Below are 12,015 nucleotides of genomic sequence, written 5' to 3'. Positions count from 1 at the left end.
CCTCTAACTTAAGTAAGGGAAGATTTCTTCTTAAATTAATAAAATTGTTTGGCTCTGTTGTGGTCTGGAGTTTTATGTAAAGGTGAACGCAAAACAATGTAATGTTTTGCTTTCACTGCTTAAAAACTTGCTCAAACTTGAAAAGCAATTATATGGTACAGGGCCTGAATCAAACCTCAAACAAGTGCATTGCTCTACATTAATGTGAAATATGAAATGAAGAGGGCCAGCAGCTGTACTATTCAATTAAACTCACTTGCAAGCTTTGAAGCCAAACAAGTCGCTTAATACAAATTATTATCCACTGCTTGCCAAATAAAATAGCATCTTTGAAATTTTAATGAGCACTTTGGCTTGGAATAGGAATTATAAGGCTTAGCACAATGTAAGCAAGTTTCAATGAAGTTTACATTTGCACTTGACTATATTGTTGTTATTATTATTATTATTATTATTATTATTATTATTATTACAGTTTTATTTGCTAGAGGTACATAGCCAAGAAAATAATTATATCCAGCAATGGCAACAACAACAACCAGCAACAACAACAGCACAATGACAACAACAACAACCAGCAACAACAACAGCACAATGACAACAACAACAACCAGCAACAACAACAGCACAATGGCAACAACAACAACCAGCAACAACAACAGCACAATGGCAACAACAACAGCGCAATGACAACAACAACAACCAGCAACAACAACAGCACAAAGACAACAACAACAACCAGCAACAACAACAGCAAAATGACAACAACAACAACCAGCAACAACAACAGCACAATGACGACAACAACAACAACCAGCAACAACAACAGCACAATGACAACAACAACCAGCAACAACAACAGCACAATGGCAACAACAACAACCAGCAACAACAACAGCACAATGACAACAACAACAACCAGCAACAACAACAGCACAATGACAACAACAAAAACAACAACAGCTAATTTCATTAGCCTGTGAGTTTGAGGCTGTTCAGGTTCTTATGTGAATTCGGTGAGTTCAGCTGGGCTGGATGTGTTTGTATTCTCAGAAGTAAGCCCGGATCACACTTAAACAGAGAACAACTGTTGCGACAGATTGGATGCTGAAATCTGGTCCAAAGTGGCTGGGCTGAGCTGATTACAGCAGTTTCTCCACAGATCATTCTGACAGGACTGTGACAGAAACAGGATATAAAAAGATCCACATATATAGAGCATTATAAAAGAGATTCCTTGGAGGGGAATGGTCATGTAGTGAAAATCAGTAAGGGAAGGCTACTGCATGCTGACCCCATGTTGTTTACACATCCCAGCTTGCCACTCATTTATTCATACAGAAAAAAAGTGGCTTAATTCAAAGAGTAGCTTTGGATTAAGATGTTTTTTTATTTTATTTTATTTTATTATTTTTTTACACCTGTCAATTTGGTGGAACTGCTTTAAAGGCCAAGACAATTAATTTGAGCCAGCAGAAATATGTAATTGTGGATTCTGCGGGAATCATCTTCTTCTACATAATTTCTCCGGGAACTGAATCTTTCAGTCCTCCATCTTAAGAAACCACAAATGAAATATGACATTTATTTGAACACTTAGTACTTTCTCTGCAATTCATTCCACTTATTGGGAGCCATCGAGGTATATGGTTTCCTTTTGTCTGGATAGCTACAGTAATGTAACACAATTTTTTGAACCAACTGATGGTAAACTCCAAATTAATCATTAGCCTAATTAGTCCTAAAATAGAGAAGTCTCACTTTCAAAAATGATTAAATATATTAAAGAAGGCTGGCAATATATCAGCCATAAGGCAGCCATATGCTTTTGTGGCAAGGGATAAAATGCTTTTTCTTTTTAAAAAGTAAGAAAACATTGTGTATCTGAATGTTTTTTTTTAACAAAAATTTTGGCTTTTAATGCTAATTTCTGTCCTGCACAATTCCTAACACTATGAAATATACTGTTTTCTAAAAGGGCATTTTTCAAGCAGTCCTGTGGTGGTTGAAATGACTGCTTACTGTAACTTTATGTTCAAGGCCGGCGTGTGCTCAGACTCCAGCATTTGCTGAAGCGTATGCCCCCTACCTGAGACAGCAAAAGTGCCCTTTTGGGAACAGTGATTTATTTATTTACATTTTTAAACCACAGGTGCCCTTTGCTATCCCCCCCCACCCTTTATTATAATCTCTTCCCAGTCTTACGCAGGGCAGCACAGCGGCTACAGCCGCACCCTATTTTCAGCATACAGTACACCCTCCAAACCGCTGGCCCTGGTTCAAGGCATGTACAGTGTGGAGAACAGCCTCTGATGCATAGGTCACGTTTATTCTATAGCAATATTTAGCATTTTGACATTAAATCATACCCACATGATTCCCGAGCAAATACTTATATCATAATAAACTAATAAACAAATAAATAAATAAGCTAAATAAATAAATACATAAATAGATAGATAGATAGATAGATAAATAACTTGATACATAAACAAACAAATAAGTTAATAAATAAATAAATAAATAAATGAAAACCGAAGCTGTCCCAAGACCGTAATGAGTGTGTGCTAAAACATTTACATTCCATTAACACTATTCTACCCCAGTAATTGCTAAGACCTCATCTTTATTTTTGCACACTGTACATCACATTGAGGGGTGGCGATTGAATCGGTCATTTAAGTGTTTCATAAAGAAGGGGATGGAAACTTGAACGCAGCACTAAAACTCATTTGTCTTCCTGAGATGTCCTCCCTTTGACACAGAGCCTCACCTCGCTTGGGAGCTCTTCCAGAGCCAGAACCCCCCCGCCCCCCCCCCCCCCCCAACCCTCCACCCCCCTCCTACAGTCATAAATTCAAGTCATCCATCAGATGAGGCTAAACAACACCAGATATAGCCTCACAGCTCCGCTGCACCCACTGTACCCCTGTCCGCTGAGCTCTGTACCAGCAGAACGACGGTTTGCTGAGTGCTCCGCGTTATTCTGTGGGCAGGGACGAAGCTGACCACGCTGCATTCAAAACTTCACAACTTTTAGAAACGCCACCCCTGCACGAAAAATGTAAGCTTTAGCATTGAAAGAAATGTGATCTAAGTGACTTTGACCTTGGAATGATTGTTGGTGCCATACAGGGTGGTTGAGTATCTCAGAAACTCTTAAGTGGATAGGCTACAGCAGCAGAATAAAAGAAGTCTCATAAATACCTAATAAAGTGCTCACTGAGTATATATTGTTTGACAGCAATATACGATGAAAGTCACTGGTACACATCAATTATTTTTATTTTTATAATGTGTTCTGTTGTCTAAGATGTATGTATTTAGTAACTGGAGACCACAGAGCTGAAACGGCCAGGTCTTCACCACTCCCGGAATATTCTGGAAGAGCAGACTAACCACCCTTCTCATTTGCCCAGATGGAGTGGCTAAGGCCATAGATCTGAAACACAGCCAGGGTAATTAATAGGCACATTTAGCTAAAGTCAACTAGCATTCGCGTATGCTCCATTCACACGGGGCCATTTATAAAAAGAAAAGTGAAATCTGTCCAAATGTGTGGCTGCAGTTTTATTGTGCACTTTTGTCCGTTGGACAGGGATTGTGTAAAACACTATACAAAGCTGTCTACAGTCTGAGCTTGCAATTAAACCTTATAGTATTTGCTAATCATTGCAGATTTGTTTGTCCTAAAACTGCTATTGAAGGCTATATGACACATATTCTGGGAAGTCTGAGCAGTACTGAAAATTAAATAATTTAATTCTTCATTAATGTCTGCTAATATATCGGGAGATAAAAAGAGAATTTCAGCAAATTGAGCTTGTAGTATGTGTGCATAGCAACAGCATAATGCATATTTAGAATTTAAACTATTGGAATGACTTCGTAACTTCTTTACAGTTAGTAAGCCATATTCCTTCCTGTGTTTGTATGTGCAGTACCACTCCTTTATAAAATTCAGGCTTTTGCTCTGGCAGTAGCAACGCAGAGCCTAGACCTATTTTAAATCATTAGCCTCCCCAAAGATAACTGCTGTACCGCAACCCAAGAGGGAACAGAACCGGCAAACTTCTGACCATCCTGACACAGCTTCCCCGCAAGAGCGATGGCTACAGCTCAGCGTTCGAGAAGCTCTCGTCTCGGCTCCTGGGAGCGGCGCTCACCGGAGACCGCTCCTCGAAACGCGGCTAGCCCGCTCCGCACGCCAGGGAGAAAATCCCTCCCGAACGCGCTTCCCCTCAGTTAGCCCGCGAAGACGAATTCCTAAACAAACACAATCACTCTCCCCCGCAGCCGCCCTCTGTGGCCACGGCAGGTACTGCGTAATGAAGACGGAGAGCCGCGCTGCTTCATCTGCTTCTTATTAACTTCCCTGCCTTCAGCTTACGCACTGGGTACGCAGTCCTGCGGGCCTGGGGGGGGGCGTAGCCGGGCCTAGCCGAGGCGGCTGTGCTGTCTCTGGATCACCGTTCGGTTTGAGCTTCCTCATCATTATCCCTGCGGGCTCCCGGGAGCTGGAGCGATCCACTCTTCCTCCGGCGCGTCTGCGGGTCACCCTGCCCGAAAGCCTGGGACTGCCTCTGGAGGATCGGGGACCGGGACGGGGGTGTGGGGGTGGCGGAGCGGGGGTTTGTTTGACAGCCGATGTCTCCGCAGCACGGTACCCGCAGGCCTGCGCTGGCTGCCTGAGACCCAGCCGGAGTGCCTCTCCTCTGGGGGAGCGCTCGCCTCCCCTCCCCTCCTCTGGGCCCCTTCGCTCGGTCCTCCACAGCTCAGCCTTCCCCGGCAGCGTTCACGGTCGGACACCTCCCTGCGCACCCTGTCCCAGCTCTGCAGTGTGAACCTTGCCCAAGAGGGCCTCACTATACATTACAATACTAGGCATTAAGCACTCACTACTGAATCTCCAAGTTTCTCTCTCTCTCTCTCTCTCTCTCTCTCTCTCTCTCTGACACCATTTATTGGTAACATTGCCAAATTAGTTCCAATATCCAAAAATATATGGAAAGTAGTTTTACAGTTATTTATTACTTGACTTGACTTTCATGGTCGAAACCCCAGTCAGTGAGCTGTGTGTCCTGGCCTTCATAAACTGTGATAAACCGTGTATGCAGGAGGGTCTTGTTTTATACTGCTGTAGGAAAAGGGTATTCTCTGATCAAACTCTTGGCATTACATTTTTCTCAGATTGAAATCGTTTCATAAAGTTTTAACAGGTCTTATATAATTATTAACGCTTTTGAAAAAAATGTCAGGACTGTGAAATGAAAAAAAGGATCATGGTACCTCTATATTTTGGCATAAATAATAATTTCATGATAAATTACTTTCCATTGCAGCAGCATTACATATTGAACTTACAACTAAGAGTCTGCAGGTCATTCAGGGTGTATGTTTTATGCATGACCAGTAGATGGGGCTAAAGTGTCACCTCTTACAATGGAAAGTGTGCTACTCAGAAGCCATTTCACTCCAAGCAGACATGATTGTATGCAAATAGGCAACTAATGATAAGCAATACTTTGGATTCCATTTTGCATATAAATGAGTAATTTGTGTGGTGCAGCCTCTTATATTCTTAGGTGATGAAATATGAATTGTACTTTGTTCTTCAGAACCAGACGGATTGTAATATCTGCAGGTTTCCATCTCGTTTTATTTCTCCTATATCTTTCCCCCAGATGGCATTCTTGAAAACATAATAAACAACAAAGACAAAATCCTTGCATAATTGTAATATATTTGCAATTTTTTGTTAATGCCAAATGATAATTACTGTATGAACAGCATGAACTATTACTGTATAGTGTTTTTAAATCGCAGTAGAGTTTATAAACTTTGAGCTCCACGGAAGCCATATTTTTGTTGTTCCTGATAACCCATGGAAACTGCCAAATGCCAGTTCCATCCAGGGAAGTTTACTTATGTATTTATTTTATGATTATGATTGACAATTGTATGATTTGTGGTTCCCAGCCAGCTCCTGCTGGTAGTTCTTAATTTGATAATCATGGAAGATTTACGCATAGCCTTTGTGCTGTACGGGCATACTTCACACCATAGGTTATTCCGTCACCTATGGACACGGCTCACTAAACGCTATGGGCGGGGGGGGGGGGCTATTTCTCACATGACCTGACGTATGTATTTTGCGTAATTATCGGATGATGTTGCTAAATGTTAGCTGGCGCTCTGGGGGCAGGTTAGGGACTTCCTCACTGCTCTTTGCCAACGTTTTCAGCCGTTTTAGACACTAAAACCAGGCGAGTGAGATGGGCCAGATGCTGAGATAATGGTCTCAATGGAGACAGCGACAGCCATGAGTCTTCCCCTCAGCCCTCAGAAGACACAGGCTTAAGAAACGGAGAGGGAAACTAGCTGACATGAGTGGCAGAAAAATCGTTCTCAGTGAAAAATCTAACTTGTAAAAATGTAACTTGAATTCACTCTTCGGTTGCCTGAACTGTAAGTGTCCTTGGGAAGCAGTATCGTGTCAGTTTGGGATAGTTTTAACTTTTTTGTTGCTGTTTATGGATAATGTGCGAGACTACAGTCTCTGCGAAAGAAAAGATGTTTTAAATAGAAGATGTTTTATTTGCCCATCTGTTCAAATGGTAGACGTATTCTATGTGGACTCACCTTTCCTGAATTAAATGGAGATCAGTCTGAAAGAGTACGGAGTGTTCAGCTGTTATCTTTGTTTATTAGATCTTTCAGATGCACAGTGAGTGGTAAGATTAGCAGGAATGGCTCATGATGTGAATAATTAAAGCTAATTTTAAAAAAGTTTATATTGATTACACTTTGATCATTATGAAATGGCATGCCAATTACTATTTTCCTTTGTACATAAAGGTAGCTTTATATGTGTCATTCTAAGCGGGTCAGATGCCTGTCCTGGCATGACAACACCTTCATTAAGACATCAACGTCAGATTACTCACCTGTGAAATGCGTGAATGTCAATGAATCCTCATAGTCTATTGTTTTCAGTAACTAATTATAAGCATTGTTCTCCTCATGAAACCAGCCACAACCACAATCATATACTTTTCTCACATTCAGGAGAAAAGCAAAAGCACCAGAATAGAACCAAGGACAGAAGGATCATTTTAATGTGTTTTCCCATTATTGGAAATAGTCTTTTGTTCTGGTGAAGCATGAGCAGTCCTCTGACCCTCTTACCTGTGAGCCAGAGACTATTTTTCCTCTGTAGGCAACACAGCACCACAGGAGAACACTGTAGCATGTTTTTTGGTGAATTACAACTTTTAATGTTGCTGAGATGCTTTGAATTCAACATTAATAATAATAATAATAATAATAATAATAATAATAATAATAATAATAACTACAACAACAACAACAACAACAACACCAGCAATAATAATAATAATAATAATAATAATAATAATAATAATAATAATAATAATAATCATGATGAATTATATGCTTGGCCATTCTGATTGAAGAATAAGCTGCCACAAAAATAAGTTTTATATCTGTTATTGTCCAACTCAGATGAGGGGTAAGGATTTTTTTGCATTCAATCCTTTTTTCAGCCTGCCATTTTCAATCACTATGGTAACAGGATATACCATTAAAACTTGCAGTTCTATCTGTATAACCTGTTAAGATGCCATTGCTTTAACGACAACAGTTCCTTATTTTTTAACATCTGGGTGATAAAACAAGTGCAGGGAGACCTTCTCTGAATTTTGGAAATCCACACACTACAAGAAATATGGTCAGTGTCAGTGTCCAGCGGACCAAATGCATAATAGTTCTAATTAAGTCTCCAAATGTCCTTTTTAGAAAACTTCCTAGACATAGATTAGGAAAAACAATACAGAATGTTCATTGTTGGTAATATTGTCCTCAAATTTTGAACGGTATTTGTCCAATGTTGTAACGGAAAATCTTTTCATTGAGAAAGAAAACGTCCACTTTCACTGTGTTTGAGCATCTGTAACTTTGTTTCAGTAATATTATGACTCTTGGAATCAGAATTATGCCTGTAGTCAAAAGGGTTCAAGAGTAATAACAATTTTATCTTTGGTATGTCATTGTGTCAAGAAAAGGGGCAATACTTAAGGGGTTAATATCAGTGACCTGTGTGGATTGAAGAGAAAAGTAATTGTATTGCACAGGATCTAATTGGTTGTTAATTCCCACTTACATATCTTATTTTTGAGCATAAATATGTTCCTTAAAAAAAACCTCAACAAAGAAAAAGCAATTAACAAAGTAGTTTCTCTCTGTGCTGATTAAGAAGCTTTGCTATGGAAGTGTTGGTCCATTAAAAAGAACTGCAAGGGTCACCTCATGAAGAAAATACTGCACACATTATTAGTAATTATCACTAAATTCCGCCAATCCTTGTGTATGAGTGAAGGGTGAGTAGTTTATGATGAAAAGTCATCATAATTGAAATGATTTAATTAAAATGGATTTGCAGTGATTGAAAAGCAGTATAACTACCGACTTAAATGGCTTATCAAACTAGCCAGGCTTGAACAAAATAGTAAAATAAAAAAATAAACTTTGCTGTTATTTGGGGCTCTTTTGTATTATTGTTATTTTTTGTTGAAACTCAAACAGTTTTGGCCGTGCAATGGGATTATTATTCAATTATGATTTTTCAGCAGTAAATGTATATATCCCTGCCAATATGGTTAATTCAATTTTGCTTTTGGATATGTGCCTGAAATGGCTGGTGGGAGCTGGTGTGGCAGTTTGTGATGTTCTGTGCGCTGTTTACATGCTGTTACATACGATGTGGTGTTTACATGCTGTTACATACTGTTACATACAGTGCCGCGTTTACATACTGTTACATACTGTGTGGTGTTTACATACTGTTACATACTGTGCGGTGTTTACATACTGTTACATACTGTTACATACTGTGTGGCATTTACATACTGTTACATACTGTGCGGTGCTTACATACTGTTACATACAGTGCCCCATTTACATACTGTTACATACAGTGCCCCGTTTACATATGGTACATCAATTCAAGTATTGGTTGGTACTATTAGTGTCCCCTTCAAATGCTAAAGAAAATATATCATATCAGGATATCATATCAATTGCTAAATGTGTATCATTAGTTACTGTGCCTGTCCCTCAAACATACAGATTTATGGAATAACTGGCTGCCAAGTAGCAACGTATTGAAGGATAGCGCCTCATGCATTTTACTTGAGATTTCAATTCAGTTTCACACACATGAGAGTGGGAGGCTTTGTGGAAGCTGTGGACACCATTGCTGCGTGTCATTTCCTGTCTGGACAGAGTAGATAAGCGTAAGTTGTGTAAGGAGTGAGGTAATATACCTGCAGGAGCGCTGAAAGCCTGTAGCAGTGTCATTGAGGGGGATATTTACTTTACGCTGCAATGTAGCGGCTGTGGAACGGTGTCAATAATCCAAGCACCCTGGGATCCTCCGAATCGGTTTTTAATCTAGTGGACAACAATGATCTATTCACTGATGTTATCCCGTGTTATTAGTCCTTAAGTGTTTCTTCCAAGTGGAAAAACGTTGGCTGTGTGCCTGCGTATAACAAAGTATAAAAATGTATACCGCATAAAAATATATATAATAAATGCTTTAATACAGTAGAATGCTTGGAAACCCAATTTTAGCAGTGGCCCTGCCGGTGTGCTGAACCACAAACACAACATATTTACATTCTGTTCTGTTTTATCCTGATTCCTAACAGGAAAGAAGCCATCATTGTCACAGGTAATCATAATTATGTGTCAAATTGACTGTTGTAAATTGACATTGACTGTTGTAAAGCATTGACTGGTATACATTATTTCTCAAAATGTAGATGGATACTATATATACACAGCGCTGTCCTAAGGGTTTTGGTGGTCCTAAACAGGTTATTGTGCCCCCAAAGTGCTCCAAGAAAGAACAAAGATGCAAATACAACATGAAAGGGATAGAAGATGAAAATAAGGGTCATACGTGGGTGATACTAGATTTGAGCATTCCTGCAGAGGAGCAGTGTTGGAACTAGTTCATCATGTACATCGTACATGGTTGTCCTCCTTAGAGAAATGCTGGACTCAGAAATAACATAACTGAATCTATAGCTGCCATTTTGTCAGTGCAGTTAATAAGGTGATTCAATACAACTGAAATAACCAAAATGTTCACCCAATGAAACAAAACAGTGTGAAGGGGTTACATGAGAAGTTTAAAGAAAAAAGTAAAAGACCCAGTGAAGTTTATTCCACTGAACTACCTGAAATTATTCTAGTGTGATTTTAATTATGCCTTCAAAAATTGGTTAAAATTGTCCCAACTCTTTTAAGTATGAATGAGCACATCCTTTTGGATCAATTATACTGATAGCAGAAATGTGTGAGTATGGAGCAGTAGAAGGAATAATATATGTAAGAAATATTTAAAGAGATCATTTATTCTTCATCTTCTCCAACTTTGTAGCAGACAGTATAGTAGTAAAATGTTCACACTTGGGTCATTAATCAATTTACAGTTAACTTCTGCTTTTTGTTGAATATTTTCCGTTTGTTTTAAGTCCGAGTAGCTGCTGATATGTACTGTGTCTTAGAACTTATCAAACAAATAATCACTATTAAGCTACTTTGGACATCTTTTCTTCTGTTAATCCAGAGGCAAAGCACCCATGAAGCAAGCTCCATCATTTCAGAGTTAGCACCACCCTGATGCAGATCAAAGATGGCTGACTCTGAAATGCGAAACAGACCTGCACACTGTGTTTGCATATGCAACGAGAACATGTTTTATTCACTTACATGGGTGCAGAAACAGTGGTCAATGCATGCATTAGTGCATACTTGTCAGTGCTTGGACCTTCCTGGTGGTGAACAGACCTCTCTGGGCCTGTGGAATCCCACTTATTGTTGGACTAAAGAAGGCTGATGAAGCTCATGACAAGGGCAATCTGCAGCGACGTGAGCTGAAGAAAGCTAGTGCTGCCAAATGCCACATCCGCTGACAGATTGTCATTAGACAGGCTCTGAAAATGTGCTGTGGCCTGCGTGTTAGTTCATCTTCTCCACGCCATTCAGCCATGCCAAGAAAGTGGCTGTCCCCAAACGTGCTGAAGGAGCAATAAAGACAAGGATTCAAAATAAAAACAAATGGCTAAAAGTGAATGCTGTTTTTATTAATTCATTAATTTATCTACACGTGACACCAAAGGGTTTTCACAGGAAACCTTAGTCTGGCCTCAGGTGTATGGGACAAAGTGACATTACATTACAGCTACAGGAAGTAAAGATTTTACTCTATTCTCTAAGAATAAAATCTGTAATTGGCAGATTGGACATGGAAATAGAAGCAATGTTCTCAATGTATGACTCATTTATGAGTCAGCTGTGGACCTGAAGAAACACACCACTAGTACAGGCTGCATCTTGAGTTGCAGCTGCATATAGTTGGACAGTTAGTTCCTCTTAACTTCATTTCAGTTACCCGTAACCTGACCAGTTACAATCATCGGATGAGCACTAGCTCTATTATGTAACACCTGTGTGCCATCTAGAGTGGGAAATGATTACTGTTCATTGAGTAAGTGCATCAGAGGTGGGAAATTCAGGTTCAGAAAGTAAAAGTCCTATTCTATTGTTCCCATCACCTGGATTTGCTCATTAGCACTATTCTACAGCCAGGAGGTAGAGCTAATTAGCAAAATCAGTTGGCTGAGTTCATGGTTGGACGACTTTTACTTTCTGACCCCTGGTCTTTCTACCATTGATGAGAGGAGAGTCGTGGCCACACATCCTCTGACACAGTCGCCTGGTGTCCCTCTCGCCTCCCACAATTGGTCGCTTATAGGTGCATTCTGATTGGTTATTGTGCCGTGTTCTAGTAATACCAGCTTTCCCCAGTCACTAGCTATCCCAACATGCCTTGCGGATGGAAATTTGTCTCATTGGAAATGAATGCAGGCAATCTCACTTCTCCTCAGAGGATATGTGGCTTTACCCTTCCACAGGTGCAGGTGG

The 12,015-nt window shown here is 39.9% G+C and overlaps 1 long non-coding RNA gene across 1 annotated transcript in view; it reads left to right on the top strand.

The window, feature by feature from the left end:
• Positions 1-10,873, top strand: part of LOC133135508 (uncharacterized) — a 43,170-nt gene extending 32,297 nt beyond the window's left edge. Inside the window, exons 3-4 of the long non-coding RNA XR_009709403.1 lie at positions 9,732-9,754; positions 10,658-10,873. This is a non-coding gene — a long non-coding RNA (uncharacterized LOC133135508). The remainder of the gene's footprint in view (positions 1-9,731; positions 9,755-10,657) is intronic.
• Positions 10,874-12,015: the final 1,142 nt, after the last annotated feature.

This window comes from Conger conger, chromosome 8, assembly GCF_963514075.1.
Source record: "Conger conger chromosome 8, fConCon1.1, whole genome shotgun sequence".
NCBI classification, from domain to species: domain Eukaryota; kingdom Metazoa; phylum Chordata; class Actinopteri; order Anguilliformes; family Congridae; genus Conger; species Conger conger.
The sequence above is the reverse complement of the archived record's forward strand: the minus strand, read 5'-3'. Positions and strand labels throughout refer to the sequence as shown.